The sequence below is a fragment of the Clupea harengus genome, chromosome 9 (genome assembly GCF_900700415.2).
Source record: "Clupea harengus chromosome 9, Ch_v2.0.2, whole genome shotgun sequence".
In the NCBI taxonomy this organism is placed as follows: Eukaryota; Metazoa; Chordata; class Actinopteri; order Clupeiformes; family Clupeidae; genus Clupea; species Clupea harengus.
In genome coordinates, this window is record NC_045160.1 from 8,974,024 (window position 1) to 8,992,087 (window position 18,064).

An 18,064-nucleotide genomic window follows, 5' to 3' on the forward strand; every position below is an offset into this window, starting at 1 on the left:
CAACTGCAACGCAGAGTCCGGTATCGAACCACACAGCCACGTCTCCATGAAGCACGGAACGGAAGTGCTTTTTGGGGTTAGCATCATATTATAGACTGTTTGTGAAGGGATTTGACGAGTGGGCTAGGCCATTACATAGGTTGACAGAGAAGGGCAGACGATTATATTGAGATGAAAGCTGCCAGAAGGCATTTGACAAGTTAAAAGCCTCTCTACTTCTGCACCTATTCTTGCATACCCTGATACACAGAGAAGTTTTATTTTGGACACAGATGCGAGTGATGCGGGCATTGGGGCGGTCCTGTCGAAAGAGGGTGGTGGCTTATGCAAGTAGGGCCCTGACTAAACAAGAGCGTAAATATGCAACAACTAAGAAATAACTCCTGAGTGTAGTTGTTTTAAAAACATTTCTCAAGCACTACTTGCTTGGTAAAGAGTTTCTCCTGAGAACAGATCACAACTCTCTACAATGGCTGCATAACTTTCAAGGCCTTGTGGGACAGCTTGCACGGTGGCTAGCTGCATTTCAATACAAGATCATCCACCGGCCTGGCAAAGACCATGCTAACGCTGATGCGCTGTCAAGGCTTCCAGCATATATAGGAGACCAAGTAGAGCGCCTGGATGACTCCTTGGGTGTAACCAACTCATCGCAGGTCTGTGTACTAGAACCAAGCAATACAGAGGAGGGATAAGGGGAGGCTCAGCAGAGGCAGTTGAATTGGTAGGGCCTTCCCTGGTAAAGCATGACATGGTAACAAGAGCTCAGCATAATGACCCTAATTTGAAAGTCCTGATCACATTGAAAAGTCAACCGGGGGGACAAATGGGGTGTGTGGGACACTTATCCTTCCTTGAAAAAGTATGGCCGTGTCTGGGACTAGTTACAGGTACAGGGACGGAGACTTGTCCGGGTGTTACCTCCAAAACCGGTGTTGTCTGCAAAGACCCAAATAGTCTTGCCCCAGTCCTTGGTGTCTATGGTGCTCTGCAGCTGCATAATGCCGCAGTGGCGGCTCATTTAGGTGTGCAAAAGCTCCAAGGGAAGGGTAAAGAGTGTTTCTATTGGCCAGGATGGTTTACAGAGGTTAAAAAATGGTGCCAGGAATGTGCTGAGTGCGGAGCTCACAAAGAGGCGGGACCAACACCTCGGGCACCCCTTGCCCCCTCTGTTACCTCTCACCCTTACGAAAGAATTGCAGTTAACATCTTGGGCCCTCTGCCTGAAACAAAACGTGAGAATAAGTACATGGTGTTGGGAGATTATTTCTCAAAGTGGACAGAGGCTTATGCAATCCCTAACCAAGAAGCAGAGACATTAGCCAAGGTACTGGTAGACCAGTCGTTGTCGTTATGGCACTCCCAGAATTTTGCACTCCGACCAGGGTCAGAGTTTTGAGTCTAAATTGTTCCAGCAACTCTGCACTGCAAAAAGTGAAATATCCTAAATCAAGGCAATATATGCTTGTTTTTTGTCTGACAAGATATTTCTTCTAACCAGGCATTTTTTTATGTTATGTTATGCATTTCACTTGCTTCAAGCATTTCAGTCATTAATTATCTTAATGAGGTTTTATTACTTGTTACTGAGATTTTATTACTGGTTCTGAGCACGTTAATGCTTGAAACTAGAATTGCCATAATTATAAGGCAGTACACTGCAAAAAATCGGCCTTCAAAAACAAGAAAAAAAAGTACAAAAATGGGGCATATATCACTTAAAATAAGCTAAAATATCTGCCAACAGAACAGGAAGATTTGACTTACCAAGAGTTTGTAAAACAAGTAAAAATATCTAGCCTCAAAGAACCCAAATATATCTTAAAACTAGTGTGGCCAGACTAAAAACAAGTACATTTGTCAAAATATTAAATTTTCTCAATATGTTGGAAAACGTGCTTATATTCAGCAAATGCTAGCACCATCATCTTAAAATGAGGCTACATGCTAGGGAATGTATCTTGAAATCAATACAGCTACACAAAAACAAGTACATTTGCCTATGTACCCAAAATATTTAAAAATAATTTTCTCAATATGTAGAAAAAGGTGCTTATATTCAGCAGATGCTAGCACCATCATCTTGAAATGAGTCTACATGCTAGGCAATTTATCTTGAAATCAGTACAGCTACACTAAAACAAGTACATTTGCCTATATACCCAAAATATTTAAGAATTATTTTTTCAAAATGTAGAAAAAGGTGCTTATATTCAGCAGATGCTAGCACCATCATCTTGAAATTAGTCTACATACTAGGCAATTTATCTTGAAATCAGTACAGCTACACTAAAACAAGTAATCCTCCTGCCAGCTGGTAGTGGGCTTGACTTGCTGGATAAGCCTGGGTCAGCCGGAGCAAATTCGAAGACCCCCTGTTTGGTCATGGAACTATGTCATGTCTTCGCCGGGACTCAGGGACGAGTTTCTCTGAAGGGGGAGTAGTGTAGTGAAAATGGAGCGATTGACTGCGACACAGAATTCACACCTACGCGTTGGAATGCGTTGATCCGTCAGGGTTGACGGATCCCCATTCACTTTGAATGGGGTGACGTCATCCTTTGCCGAACTGAATTGTGGCTCCGTTGGGTTCCCGTGCGTTGCGTTTCATGCTTTGCTTGCGGCAAGAGTTGAAGAATGTTCAACTTTTCGTGAGGCAATGCATGCGTCAGCCAATCAAATTGCCTTTCATGCATAACTGACAGCACAGGCGCTAGCCAATCAGATCCCGTATATGCTCACGTCTAAAAAGCGGCAAGCTAAAAAAAAAGATGCCGACCAAACTGTTTGACTTTTTTTTGCTTAGATTTTTTAAAAGTTACCGAGAAATAGACACTACAATGTAAAAACCCCTTTATTGTAACTGAAAAATACGTCTGATAGGATTTGCGAGGTGTGAGCACCCTACCTAATGTTAGCATGCTACTGCTTTCAAGGTAAGCAGCTTGCTAGAGGCGTGATTGGTTTGTTGACCTGTCAATCTCACTATAACGTCTCTGGTGTCAACAGAACCCCACGCGCCAGACTCCTCCTCCGCCATCCGTTGGCAGAACGCATTCCAACGCGTAGGTGTGAATGCTGCCTGACAGGACACACAACACTGATTGCTGCGGTCGTTAATTGGCAGCAATGGCTGCGTTCACACACCTGAAACTAATGAGACTCTGCAAAGGTAGCCAGGAAAGCGTAGGTGGACGCCAGCAGGATTACCCTTATGAGCGTGCAAACCAGATTTGTGGACTGCTTTTCAGCGAGACGGGGGAGTCCGCTTTTAATAACTCTATACATTGTTTGTCTGTGTCGTTACGCGACCGTTTTGCTACGCCCGCGGCGCAGCTGTTGTATGCACTTGTAGCCTGATCTTTGTCACATTTCTGTAAAAGAAGTGTAGCATATTTTTCTTCATGGTATTTATTGCTTGAGAAGTGTGGTAGTCTTTTACGTCAGATTTATTGACTTGGAGTGTTAGATCTATTAATTGGTGTGTCTTCCTCTAACTTATTTCATGTGTGATGTGCTATTTATTCAGACTTCTAGTGTGTACAGAAAGTTGTGTGTTGTGGGTGGACCGACGTGAGCTCCTTTTATGAACTGTCAAAGAATAAAGATAATTGTTATTGCTTCAGATCGCCTGATTGTTTAGATTGCTTTGACTGGACCAGACCAGGAATGAATTAAAAGTGGTGGCTGTTTATTTCGCTGTAACGTAGCTTACTATTAGCACCATCTAGTGGCACTAAAGAAAATGACTACAGTATGATGCATGAGACCCAATTTGTGCTGCTGTTAGGAAACAGCAGGAGAGACAAACTATTTAAGTCTGTGCAAGAGGGCACAGCCACACATTTCATGTGAGCACAGACAGGTGAGGACATTCTACTACTACATCCCATGTAAGTAACAGTGATTAGATACAGATTCTGCCAGAAGAACTGGAATGCTCCTCTCTTACACAAATAGTGATAGTTGAAATCATTCTGAAAGTAGAAAATATTAACAATTACACATGGCTCTCTCTTGGCCTCTTGGCATACTCTACCTAGAGAGGAATGAAGTGTTAATTTGGATTTGAAACATATGAAGAATTAGGATGTATACTTTTTGGAAAAGAAAACAACAACACATATTTACAGAGTGTTCTGATCAGTTGTTGATACTGCATTTTATCTCAGCCTTTCTATCAAGTATCGTCAACACCAGTGATCAGCTAGGGCAAGAGGATCATGGAAAATGGATCTCACCCATTCTACTTTTATCTCACTATGTACAAAGATCAGAAGAATTTCAGATACATTTATTTCACCTTGGTATTGATATTATACCTTGTTATTCTTTCTATGAATACACTGATTTTACTGGTCATATTTCTTGAAAGAGCGTTACATCAGCCTATGTATATATTAATTGCTTGTCTGTCAGTCAACTCTCTTCATGGTTCCACTGGTTTGCTTCCAAAGATGTTAGCTGATCTTCTCTTAGACACTCATGCAGTATCTCGTCCTATCTCGTCCAGATTTTAGTCATCTACACATATGCGTCATATGAATTTACTATTCTTACACTAATGGCTTATGATCGGCATGTAGCAATTTGTGAACCCCTGAAATATCACAGTATCATGACGACAAGGACACTTGCCATCATGGTTGCTGTTGCTTTTCTATATCCATTGTGTGTAGTTGGTTCCAATGTTAGCCTAGCCTTTCAGTTACCTTTATGTGGTAACGAGTAGGGATGGGTATCGTTTGGTTTTTATCCGATACCGGTACATAACCGATACTTTTAAAACGATACCGGTGCCTAAACGGTGCCGGAACCGATACTTTTATTGAATAAAAAATAAAAAAATGACGATTGACGACATTTAAGAAAGGCTTTTTTTATTGCCAAATATATGAACTGTTTAAAAGTAGATTATATATATAAATGAATACAAAACACTTTTTAACTTAAAACTTAAATAATATATGAACTGTTAACAAAAGTTTAGACTATACTTAAATAAATACAAAACACACACACTACAGCGTCAATACTTCAGCAATTCTTTTGTAGAAATATCAGCATATTTGCCTTCTCCAGCAAAATGCGACACCTTTCCTGACTAATCGCATGACCTGCACAGGAGAAGAAAACCCTCTCCGATGGTGTCGATGAGGCCTGTACACACAGATATGTAGGGATGGGTATCGTTTGGGTTTTTTCCAATACCGGTGCTAAACCGATACTTTTAAAACGATACCGGTGCCTGAACCGATTGACGACATTAAAGAAAGGCTTTTTTTATTGCCAAGGCAATTTTTTCTTCAAATTGAACAATATATTAACTGTTTAAAGTATATTATAAATATAAATACATACAAAACACTTGGCTTCAAACTACAGCTTCACACTTTTTAACTTCAAACTATGAACATTATATTAACTGTAAACAACAGTTTATAGTATACTTAAATAAATATAAATAAATAAAAAAAACAGCTTCAAACTTATTTTGCAAAAATATGAGCATATTTGCCTTTGGAGTCAAAAATGTATTCTTTTGTTTGCATTTATTTCATGAAATTTCACCATTTTATGATTGGTTTATACCTATCTTTTCTATCTTGTTTATAGTTAATCTTGTTACTTGAACACACTGAGTACGAGAAAATGTGTACTGCCCCTTTAAGAGACTACCGTAGGCTAAGTGTAGCTGTCATCATATTTTTCAGTCTTCGGTTGCTGATCTGCCGTTGACTCTTGCCTTCTCTCCCCTCTTTTCACGCAATTGTTTTGTTGCATTTGCTGCACGTCGCGATGTTTGAATATTTTTGTGCGAAATACAGCCACACTTTTGACCGTTTGCCTTTCGGTATTTTCTCTGTTAAAAGGTTGATGGCTAGTTCTGTTTGTGCTTGCTCTGTGAAATGCTGCATGCTCTTCACTGTCATAAGACTGTTGCTATGAAAACACCAATGAGCGTGAGCGACACAGGACAAAGTTTACATTGGGAGCTGGGGCAGTTTTACATGTGCCCCGCAGAATCTGCCTAGCAACCGTGTTCAATTGGCTCAGGCACCGAAATCTGCGTTGCATTTCGGTCCGGGTAGGTACCGGTTGTATTGGAACCGGTTCCATATTGGTACCGGTTCTCGGTACCCAACCCTAGTAACGAGTTAAGAAAACTGTATTGTAGTAACTGGTCTGTTGTTCAACTTTGTTGTTCAGTGTAGTTTGAACACAAGATAGTTGGAATTATCAACACGGTAGGAACAGTTTTTCTTCCATTGTTTTTTATTTTGTATTCCTATATTAAAATTCTTGTTATTTGTCAAAGGAGCTCCTCAGAGTTCAAAAGAAAAGCCTTGCACACATGTCTTCCACACATTGTGACTTTTGTCAATTACTCAATAGCTGCATTTTGTGAAATCATTTTTAGTCGTTATGAACTTCCAGATGTGGTGGCTGTGATCCTATCTCTGGAATTCCTTATTATACCGCCGGTTTTAAATCCCCTTGTTTATGGTTTAAATTTTCCAGAAATACACAGAAGAATCTTGCTTCTCTTAACATCCACCAAAATATCAATGACTTCTTAATGATAAAACTGCTCTGCTTGTATATGTTTGTGTTAGATTGATATGATTAAGATACTGTACTTTACTACCACAGCTACAAACTCTTTTCATGTTCATAGAAAAATATTAAGAAGATAAACTAAAATAATAAGATTCATTAAATGTAATGGCATTCTTAAGGGAAAGATGAGGGTGACAAAATGCAGGATTTGTCATACCTATCTAATTTGCTATACTATGTATACCCACCTTTCTTCTTCTGCCATGGTATTTCACTTATGGCACATACTGTTAGCCAGTCCTCTCCTTGTCTTCCTATACAGATTCTGTTTTGTCTTCATCAATAGCTAGGAAAAGAGTCAAGACTAGATCCTGCATCATTTTATTTCGATCCATTGTCATTTGATTTTACTGAGAGTCAGCTCTGTACACTTTCTTTAAAGCGCCAAGGGGCTTAACCTCAAGCACTACATGAAAATCAAAATTGCATTCAATATCAGGCCAGGTGTTAGTTTCATACGTTTGCCAAAAGGGGGAAAGTCGAGTGCGCTTGTCGGACATTAGGCCTACTTGGTGTATTATTGGTCATTGAAATCAACTTATATGTATTTGTAATATATCTCTATGGCAGTTTGAAATTCAAGGCTGGGGGTTAGAGATTGAAAAAGGAGGGGGGCTGGCAGAAGGGAAGGGAGGGGAGAGAATCAGAAACATGACAGATGAATTCATACACGTATAAGAATAAGCTTGCTTGTGGCAAATGTACATATAAACATAAGATGGTATATACATGATACATACACAAATTAAAAGTGGATAAAATGGGGAGAGAGCATTCACGTTTTGTAGAACAGCGTAATGGGTAGCGGGCTCGTAAGGGTACTATTACAAGGGTAAGTAGTTTTCTGTTTCATTGTTCTATGTTGATGGTGGCAATTATTTACAAGTACATTATGGGTAAATAACACAGACTATGTAGATATATCATGAGCAGCATCCCATGATGGAGTCAGTGTAGACTAGAAAGGGAAGAAAGATACAGTGAGTGGGCAGAGCTCGGCTGCCTTATATGCATATATGTACTCAATGGTTATGGTGATGAGGAACAATGTTTTCACAGCAATCAGCATGTGCAGGCAGGGGTCATGCCCTATAAGAGAGCTTACTCTAAGGGGGTTCAGGCCCTGGGCTCTGCAAGCGCCTTGAGACAATTTTACTGGTGGACACCCATGACCTTTCCTCAGGACCGTACCCCTCCCAGTCCATCAAGTACTGATGTCCGCAACCACGATGGCAACTTGCCAAGAGAAGCTTCAGGGCGTAGACAGGATCTCCATCGATTATCCTGGGAGGAGGGGGAGGCTTGGTGGGGGAACCAATGGGCTCTCCTGCACAAGTTGGGACACATATACAGTTGGGTGAATCCTCATAGACCTGGGGGCCGTAATTCATAGACCTGGGGAGCGTGAGTCGCACAGGGTTCATTATCTTGGAAACCGGAAAGGGTCCCACAAACCGGAGAGTCAACTTGCGGGTCCTCTCTAGGTCAGGGAACAGACATAGACCGGTCTCCAGTTCCTGATAAGTCACTCCGTTTGACCCTTAGACTGGGGATGGTAACCAGAGAAGCTGACAGTGGCGCTGAGAAGCAGAAAGCCCGCCAGAACTGGGAGACAAACTGTGGCCCCCAGCCTGACACCACATCCATAGGGAAACCATGAATACAGAAAACATGGGATAGTATTGCCTCCGCTGTCCCCTTGGTGGAAGGTAACTTGGGCATAGGGATGAAGTGCACCATTTTAGAAATTCTGTTGTAGATATTCCGCTTAGTTGTGTCCACCTACAAAGATTGCTGAGTGCTTTTCGATGCCCGGGCATACCAAGCCCTCACAGTCAACCCTCGCAGTTATTAGCCACGCGACTCTAAAAGACTAGTTCGGAAAACATGTCAAGTTATATCAAGCCCTATTGTATGTCCTAGCCGAGATACAAGAAGGGACCTCGGGATACACCCTAAGATCACCTAAACGTACTCTCTTTCTAAATGAGAAAGAAGGACAACTCACCTTTTCCACACAGTCATCAGGTTTTTCTGTACCAGAGATAACCGGCTTTCTTAAGCGCAAGATGTTCCGAATACAGGCTGCTGAATCAGACTGGTGTATAAAGGGAGGTGTGTCGCTGACGCGGGGAGAGAACACTCCATTAAAGGACTCAGAAATGAGTTTTTAGTATTAACAAGCTCCCCAAAGATTTATTTCCAAGAGGACAAAAAAGATACAAACAAAAGCAAACTACAAAAGTTCAAAAAGGGTACTCCCGTTTAAACAAAGTTTCTAACTGAAACGATAATCTCCCCTCTTCAAAGTGGGGCCTCTAACTCTAATCAAATCACCAACGCAAGAATGCGAAACACAGTGGGTTCGCTTTTTTATATCCCCCTGCATCCTTGCAAGCTACAGACCTTTTCCATATTTGGTCATAAATCTTTCATTTATTGCTCAATGCCTATTTCCTGTGTCAAGCATGTCATCATCTAACAACCATGTGTCCACCTCCGTCCTGCGCCTCACACGTTTGTGTCCTTTACACATGGCCTCTATATGATATACTTCCTGTTTTTCTCTGACTTACATATTTCAATAGACACTCAAGAATATATCAGCATACCTAAAACACATACATTGTAAGCATATTTCACTCTTCAAGCAGTTTTCAGCAAGTGTATATGGATATAGGTTTGTCAAACATGACTCAAGCAATTTCATACATTTGTCATATGATTATAAAACATGACTCAAACTATTTCAAAAAGCATACATTTGTTATATGATTAGCAAACATAGACTCAAGCCTAAAATGCATAAGGATCGATGTCTTGACTGGCGGGTCCATCTATCTGTGGCTCATTCAACACTGTCCACCACTGTTAAAATGGTGGTGCTACCCTCAGAGGTGGGTAACACAGTGACAAAGTCCAGTGTGATGTCAGACCAGGGGCGATGGGACACAAGGAGCCGCCGTTGGAGACCTGGGGGCAGGCGTTGGGAGACCTTGTTCCGGGCACACACAGAGCAGGCAGCCACGTACTCACCAGGTAAAGCGTTGTTTGACAACAAAGAGAGTCCGCCGTACCCTGGGGTAACAGGAAACCAGGGAGGCGTGAGCCCAATGGATGACCTGGGAATGCCGATAAACAGAGACAAACAACCAGTTCAGGGGGCAGCCGTCCGGCACCTGGATATTGCCAGGCATTTGCCTGTTTGACACTCTCCTCAATTCCCCAAGAAACCAAGATGTTGGAGGGCCACCTTAATGGCCAGCAACTCCCAGCAATGTCCTCTTGGGATCGCTGTGAAAGGACTACCCCGACTCCTACGTCTGAGGCATCGACCTCCACCACAAACTCTGGACGGAGGTCTGGTAGAGTGAGGACAGGCGCTGAAGTAAAAATTTATTTTAACTCTCAGAAGGCTCGTTCAGCGGGGAGGGACCACTGAAATTTTATGTTGGAGGAGGTTACAGTTTGCAGCGGGGTGGCAACAGTTCTGTAGTTTCTGATAAAACGTCTGTAAAAGTTTGCAAATCCAAGGAAGCCCTGTAGGTGTTTACGGGTAGATGGTTTAGGCCACCCTGCAACAGCAGTGACTTTTGCCGGATCCATCTGAATGTTGTCCTCAGAGAATGCGATGGAGGAGACATGGAATTTGCATTTCTCACAAAGAGCTGGTTGACAAGGAGGCGCTGGAGAAAATGGTGAATATGCTGGACGCTGTCACAGACGGAGACTTGAAACAAGGAATAGGATGCAGACGCTCAAAGCTTGTTTTACTTCGATAAATCAAAAGGCCACGATGGGCAATCAAGGCAAGGATCTCAGGACTTAGAGTACACAGTAACGTAGCGTCTTGCTATTCACAATCAATATCACACAAAGACAAAGGAAACGTCCAGGGCCTAAATAGAAACCCAATTAATACATTGGCTACAGGTGAGTACTAAACATGGAGGGAAAACTAAGGTGGGAGGGAAATACTAAACACTGGGGAGGATGAACGGACTGGAGTAGCATATGGTGCCGGAGCAGGAACCCGGACTGGAGTTGCTGCAGGGACTGGAGCAGGAACAGAGGAGCGTGTAGCAGAGGCTGTGACAGACGTGACTCTCTTCATCTGGGGAGAAGATAAGGATATCGTCCAGGTAAACAAACACTTTTTAAGATTGATGAAAACACAAAGCCAAACACACTGGATGTACCCACAAAACCCTATAAATACAAGATTAAAACGTGTTGTGGAGACTATGTTGTCTGGTAAGAAATGCTTAGAAGCCACTGTGGTGCATCTGATTAAAATGCCTGAGATGATGTACAATCCAAACTTGAGGTTTATTACAAAGTTGAGATGAATGGAATGGAATTCAATTATTTGCGTGTGTTATATTAACGTGTGTGGATCTGCAAAAGAAACAGAATACAATAGAGATACTTAATAATCATTGTAAGATTCTTTTCTATATTTAGGCTATTACACTTAATTCTAAAGGGTGGTCTAGTTGGTTGTCTCAATCAAGGAAGCTGGAGCGGATCGGATCAGAGCCAGAGATATTTATTGTGGCAGACAAGAAATCACTAAGTACTTTTCTGAGTCTAAGTATTTTGAGTTGAGCAGAGTTCTAAGAGTCGCCGGGCACACGCGGATGCGTGTCGGGGGGGGTCGTCTTCCAGGAGATGGTCTTCATCCCGCTCTGATCTCCTGAGCCTCGGGCACAGGCTAATTTAACTGGTGGCATTACGTAAACCGAATGGAATGCATAACAATCTCTAACACACACACATACACTACGTAAACCGAATGAAATGCATAACAATCTCTAACACATACACATACATGACCATGACAGTCGATCAATGTCCTTCAGCCTAAGAACCCAGGCGCCAGGAGGACTCTAACCTTACTGGAATTTGGGCCTACGGGCCTGGTAGTGGTGGAGGGACATACACAAGATATATGTACATGAGAAATATCACTGGAATCTAACATCATGCTAATAGGCATCTCACAATCTAAGGCTAGTGACAACCTCACATTAATAATAGCAATATTCTCACATTACTAAAGTGACACTACTTCCTACATAACGTCTCGGTTACTTACGTAACCTCGGTTCCTTAAGCAGGAACCAGATATAACAGTATGGTACATGACGTCAGTCATGGGTACAAATCGAAGCATTTATCTATTCACGCCTGAAAGGCCGCGAGATCTGTCAGCGCGCGGTCCTGGCCCCCTGCTTGCCAGGAGTACTATAATATCATTACGCGCCCTCAGATCTGCCTTGGAAAGAAACTGAGCAAGACAATCAATCCAAGGTCACACTGTACACGCCAACTTGTTATATCTGGTTCCTGCTTAAGGAACCGAGGTTACGTAAGTAACCGAGACGTTCCTTATCGCAGTTCACTGCGATATAACAGTATGGGACCCTATACATTCCCGCGTGATAATACAGTGGCAGCCAATTACACACACCAGCTCTACTGAAGCCTTTGCCCTCATAGAGGTTCATACGGCCGCTGGCGGTGAACATATTAACAGGGCAACCTTTGTCATAGGCGGCAAGGATCGCGATCCTGCGCCTGTAGGAAACCACCCTGGAGTGTTTCATGTGCAACAAACATGTAGACACCGATCTTCTTCTTCTTTTCGTTTCACTGAAGCATGATGGTTATATGGCAGTTTCCCATTTCTTTACACAGTCCTTTGCATTTTTGTTGAATACTGCAAGGTCTTTTGGGCTGCAAGGGTTAGGTAGTAGAGGGCAGACAAGGCAGTGCTCCATTGTATGGTCTGCTTGTCCACATTCACAGGTGGTTGGGCCAGTCTTGTAGCCCCATCTGACCAGAGCATGTTTGGATCGTCCCGTTCTTGTTCTAAGGCGGTTGAGTGTTTTCCATTGAGCCCATGATGCTTCTTGGCCAGGGGGTAGGTTTTCAGTGGGGGGTATTCCCATGTCAGTTGGAGGTGGGTCATTCTCAAGTTTTTCCATCCAGAGTTGTATTCTGGTTTCTTCCCGAGACTTTGTCAGGGGCTGGACCTGGCTGAGAAAACTTCTTCTCGACTTTAGCCGTTGGGCCGGGGGGTGACATCCATGGAGGAGGTGGCGTTCATCGCTAGTAGCTTTTGTTTTCTCGACTCGGCTGGCAACTTTCCGTCTAATATCAGCAGGTGCAATGCCAGCGAGGAGGTGCAGGTTGCTTGTATTGGTGGGTTTCAAGCAGCCAGTGATCAGACGGCAGGTGTTGTTCAAGGCTGGGTCAAGTTTCTGGGCATGGGTTGACCTCTCCCAAACAGGGCATGCATATTCTGCAGAGGAATAGCACAGGGCCAGAGCAGTAGATTTTAATGTGTGTGCTGTGGCTCCCCATTTGGAGTTGGTCAGTTTCCGTAGGATGTTGTTTCGGGAACCGACTTTGGCTTTTGTGTTTTTGATGTGTTCCTTAAAGGTGAGAGTACGATCCAGGGTTACTCCAAGGTAGACAGGGTGGGTACAGTGCTCAAGTGGTGTTCCAGACCATTTGATGTTAAGTGGTCGGTTGGCTTCACAGTTCCTGAGGTGGAAGGAGCAGACTTGGGTCTTTGCAGGGTTGGCATGTAGGTGGTTGCGCTCGTAATAGAGGAGTAGCTCATCTAGGGCTGTGGTGAGGTTTGCTTCTACTGCTTCAAACGAGTTCTCTTGGGATGTTACACAGAGATCGTCGGCATAGATGAAGCGCTCAGTGTTCTGGTCCATTGGCTGGTCGTTGGTGTAGATGTTATATAGTAGTGGGGCCAGCACGCTACCTTGAGGTAGGCCGTTTCGTTGTTGTCGCCAGCGACTCTGCTTGTTATTCAGGACAACAAAGAAGCGCCTGTCTTTCAGGAGGGCTCCAATGAGGTCTGTGAGTGCCAGGTCTTTTGTCAGCTCCAAGATCTTTTTTTGGAGGAGGCGATGGTTCACAGTGTCATATGCGGCAGACAGATCAACAAAGACGGCTCCTGTTACCAGTCCTTTCTGGAATCCATCCTCAATGTGTTGAGTTAGCTTCAGAAGTTGGCTTGTTGTAGATTTGCCAGGTCGGAATCCGGCTTGTTGAGGGATGATGGCTGGTTCAGCAACAGGGGCAAGCCTGTTGAGAATCAAGCGTTCAAACAGCTTGTAGAGGTGGCATAGCAGGGAAATTGGGCGGAAGCTCTTTGCATGCGCTGGATCTTTTCCTAGACACCGATGAACACACTTATCATATACATCGTTCTCAGGTCAGAGGATTCAGAGATCGCTTGCCTGCAGAACACCATGAATGAACAGGGCCACCTTTATCATAGGCGACAGGGATCCGTGATCCTGCGCCCGTAAGAAAACCCTGGGATGTTTCATGTGCAACATAACATGTAGACACTAATGAACACACTAGATCGCTTGCCCGCAGAACGCTATGAAGAAAACTAGGTTCAGCCACATCTAACATATAGAATCTAATGAAAGTGTGGCGAGAACTCCAGCTTGCAGCTTTGCAAATATCTTCCACTGAGACGCCCTTTAGTAAGGCCCAGGAAGACGAGACCCCCCGCGTAGAGTGCGCATGCAACTTCTCCGGGGGATCTAAAGACAAGCTCTTATAAGACAACACGATAGCCTCTACTATCCAACGGGAGAGGCTCGGTTTTGATAGAGGTCTGCCTTTTGCGCATGCACCGAAGCACACGAATAGCTGATCTGACTGTCTGAAAGCTCTAGTGCGCTCTACGTAACAGCGGAGAGCGCGCACTGGACAGAGTTTATTCAAACGTTCCTCCTCTGCTGACGCAAAAGGAGGAGGCGAGAAAACTGCTAATTCAATCACCTGATTGCGGAATGGGGTTACCACCACTTTAGGTGTGTAAGCAGCATTAGGTCGCATAACCACTCTGTCACCAGCGATCGAGAACTGAAGGCACGATGGACTGACTGACAGGGCTTGCATGTCACCAACGCGTTTTGCTGACGTTAACGCCAGCAGCAGCGCGGTCTTTAAAGAGACAAACTTTATGTCCACTGTCTCCAGGGGCTCGAACGGAGGCCCTGTGAGAGCACGTAACACCACTAGCAGATCCCAAGAGGGTATGAGGTGTCTCTCTGGCACCCTGAGCCGTCTCACCCCCGCCATAAAGCGTGACGGTAGCGGGTGACTGCCAGGAGAACTGCCATTAATGCCTGCGTGGCAGGCTGAAATGGCAGCCATGTACACTTTGAGAGTAGAAGCCGCCTTCCCCTCATCAAACAACTGCTGTAGGAATTCTAGAATAACGCCCAGCGCGCAGTTAACGGGGTCGTGCTGACGCGCAGCACACCACCGCTCAAAACTGCGCCACTTCAGTGTATACAGAGCCTGTGTTGATACAGCTCGGGCACTCTGTATTGTAGCCACCACCGCGTCCGACAAGCCTGACGCTATGAGCCGAGACGCCACCACTCCGGATGGGGGTGCCACACTGTCCTGTGCGCCTGCGTTAGGAGGTCTCTCCGTAGAGGCAGCTCCCAAGGCTGCTGCACTGACATATTGACCAGATCTGCCGCCCACGGCTGGTTGGGCCAGTGGGGGGCTATCAATATCAATTCCCTGCCAGGAGCAGGCGAGTCGCCCAATGGTGTAATGACGGGGAGCGCACTCCGCCCTGGCGATTTATATACGCCAAGGTCGCAGTGTTGTCCGTCCTCACTAGTACATGCTGACCACTCAGCCTGGGCAGAAAGTGTTGTAGAGCTAGGACTACTGTTCGCAGCTCTAACACATTTATGTGAGACGTGGCCTCTGTCACAGACCAGAGACCGTTCACGCCTCTCCCTTCGCAGACAGCTCCCCAGCCTTTGGTGGAAGCGTCTGTGGTCACCACCACGCGACGCGACACTATGCCCATAGTGCCCGACGCGGCGAGAAACCAGGGGGTTCTCCAGATCGCCAGGGCTTTCCTGCATCTGGAGGACACCACTACTCTGCGATGCCTGTCTGTGACTGCGTTGAGCTTCATAGACAGGTACCATATTTGGAATGGCCGCAACATCCCCAACGGGAGCGCTATAGCAGCCGACGCCATCATCCCTAACAGGCGTTGGCAGCGCAGCGACGAGACTGACTGTCCCCGTCGGAACTGGCGCACGCATGTTTTGATGGCATTTATCCGTTCTTGAGACAGCCTGACCTCCATGGAGGTGGAGTCTAAAATCATACCCAGAAAATGCGTAACTTGCCTGGGGCAGAGAACGCTTTTTTCTCTGTTTATAACAAAGCCCAGTCGATACAGGTGCGCACTGCTGCAGCCTTTGAATGAGAAGCAATTAACCAGTCGTCCAAATAATTGTAAACGCGTAAGCCGCGTAGACGTAATGGGGCGATAGCTGCCTCTACGCACTTTGTAAATACCCTAGGCGCTAGGGACAGGCCGAATGGGAGTGCGTTGAATTGGTACGCTATTCCTCCGAACGCAAACCTCAGATATCTCCGATGTCTGTGGTGGATCGGAATGTGGAAATAAGCGTCTTTTAAGTCTATCGTGATAAACCAATCGTTTGGCCTTATAAACTGCACAAGCCTGCGTGGGGTCAACATTCTGAACCGTAGCGGCATGAGTGCTTTGTTTAACACACGTAGATCTAATATTGGCCGATAATTCCCGTCTCTTTTGGGTACGAGGAAGTAACGGCTGTAGAAGCCTGCATTTCCCTCCTTGGGAGGGACTCTGCTTATAGCCTTCTTTCTGAGCAGGGAGATTATCTCTTCCCGTAGGAAGTGAGACTGTTCTCGCTGCACCATAGACTGTATCACTCTGCTGAATGGCGGAGGGGAACGGGCGAATTGCAGCACGTAACCCCTTGTGATCGTCTTTAGCACCCATGGTGACACTGCGCATGCGCGCCAACTCTCCGCACAACCAGGGAGGTTGTGCTTTGAGTTGAATTTGTCGGGGACTAACCCGCTCATGGTCAATGAGTCTAAGCCTAGATCTACACCCACTCCGCCTAGGGAGGGAGACGAGATCTGGGGCTGCCCCCTCATGTTTTTGAAAAAAAATGTGGGGGTGCGATTGCACTGTGTGCATCGCGGGGGGAGTTGCACAAGCATGCCTGGGCACTGCGCCATCTGGGACAGGAGTTAGGACATATGATTGTGGTGCTTGTGAGAACCTGCTTACCGTGCTGGACATGATTTCCACATGTGAGCGACGGGCTGATTTCTGTGGAGGCGGTGTGGACTCCACCGCTCCCCCCTGCGTGACGAGTGGCTGACTGTCACGGTCAGGAAGCCTGAGGTCTCCCTCTGCCTCGCCCGCGGCGAGCGGAGTGCTGCTGCGGAGCCTGGGCTGCGTCCTGGGCAGGGCGCGCAGCTGGTCGCTGTGCTGCAGGCTGCGCTGGAGGGCGGAAGGGGTGTCTCTGCCAGCCTCGCCCGGTGGACACCTTTGCTGGAGGCGCTGGCGAGCGGAACCCGCTTCTCTTCTGGCCCGGTGCGGGTGTGGTGTGTCCTGAGGAGGACGTCTCACCCGTGCCACTAGAGCGAGGCATCCAAGCCTGGAATACCTCTCTGCTCTTCTGCTGTTCTTTGAACTTGGCAGCCACTGTGACCACTGCTTCCCCGAAGGCGCCCTGGACAGAGACCGGGGCGTCGAGGAGTGGTGCTTTTTCTCTGTCTGACAGCCTAGCCAGTGGTAGCCACCGCGGCACCCATCACCCTCCCCAGTGCCTGTGACGTGCACCGAGTTAGTCTGAGCGACAGATCCCTGCCACAGACGGGTGATCTTCCCCCAGCGACAAGGCAAGCTCAGTTAGGAGCTTTGCCTGGTAGCGCTGTAGCAATGCAGCCGTATTGGTCGTGCAGGCAGCCTGCCCTGCAGCCAAGTAGGACTTCTCTGCCAGCTGAGCCTGGTGTCTGCCCACCCGCGTGGGCAGGAGAGGCTTCTGGCCGAGACGCATCGTGGGGGATGCGGGTGAGAGGTAGCCCGCTACTGCATCCTCCACCTGAGGAAAGGAGAGGTAGCCCCTCTCCTTAGCCATGTGGAGCTGCATGTAGGGCGCGAACCCCGGCACCGGGGCTCGGCCCGAGTAGGGTATCGCCCATGTTGCCTGCAGTTCCTCGTGCACCTCCTCGAAAAAGGGGATGCAGCTGGGAACTGACGCGGCGGAGCCAGCATAAAACTCCCCGTCCAGCAGCGAGGACCGCACACAGGGATGGGGAGGGAGAGGGAGCCCGAGGCAGCTGGCTGCTCTCAGCGCAACCTCGTGGAGTTGCTGGCCCAGGAGCCGAGACGAGGTAGGAGGTGTCTCCACCCGCATCCTAACGTCATGGCTCGTCTGCATTGCTTCAGCGATTGAGCTGTGCTCATCGAAGAAGTCTAGCAGACTATCATCATCCAGGCTGATGTCCAGCTCGAGTTCAGGCTGGACACCGCTTGGTTGAAGCTCCTCAGCCTCGCTGCCCGCAGCCCCAGGGC

General features: G+C 46.2%; 1 pseudogene; it reads left to right on the forward strand.

Annotated features, from left to right (window-relative positions):
• The first annotated feature begins 4,223 nt into the window (after nucleotides 1-4,223).
• LOC116221733 lies at nucleotides 4,224-6,581 on the forward strand (annotated as a pseudogene).
• The last annotated feature ends 11,483 nt before the right edge of the window (nucleotides 6,582-18,064 follow it).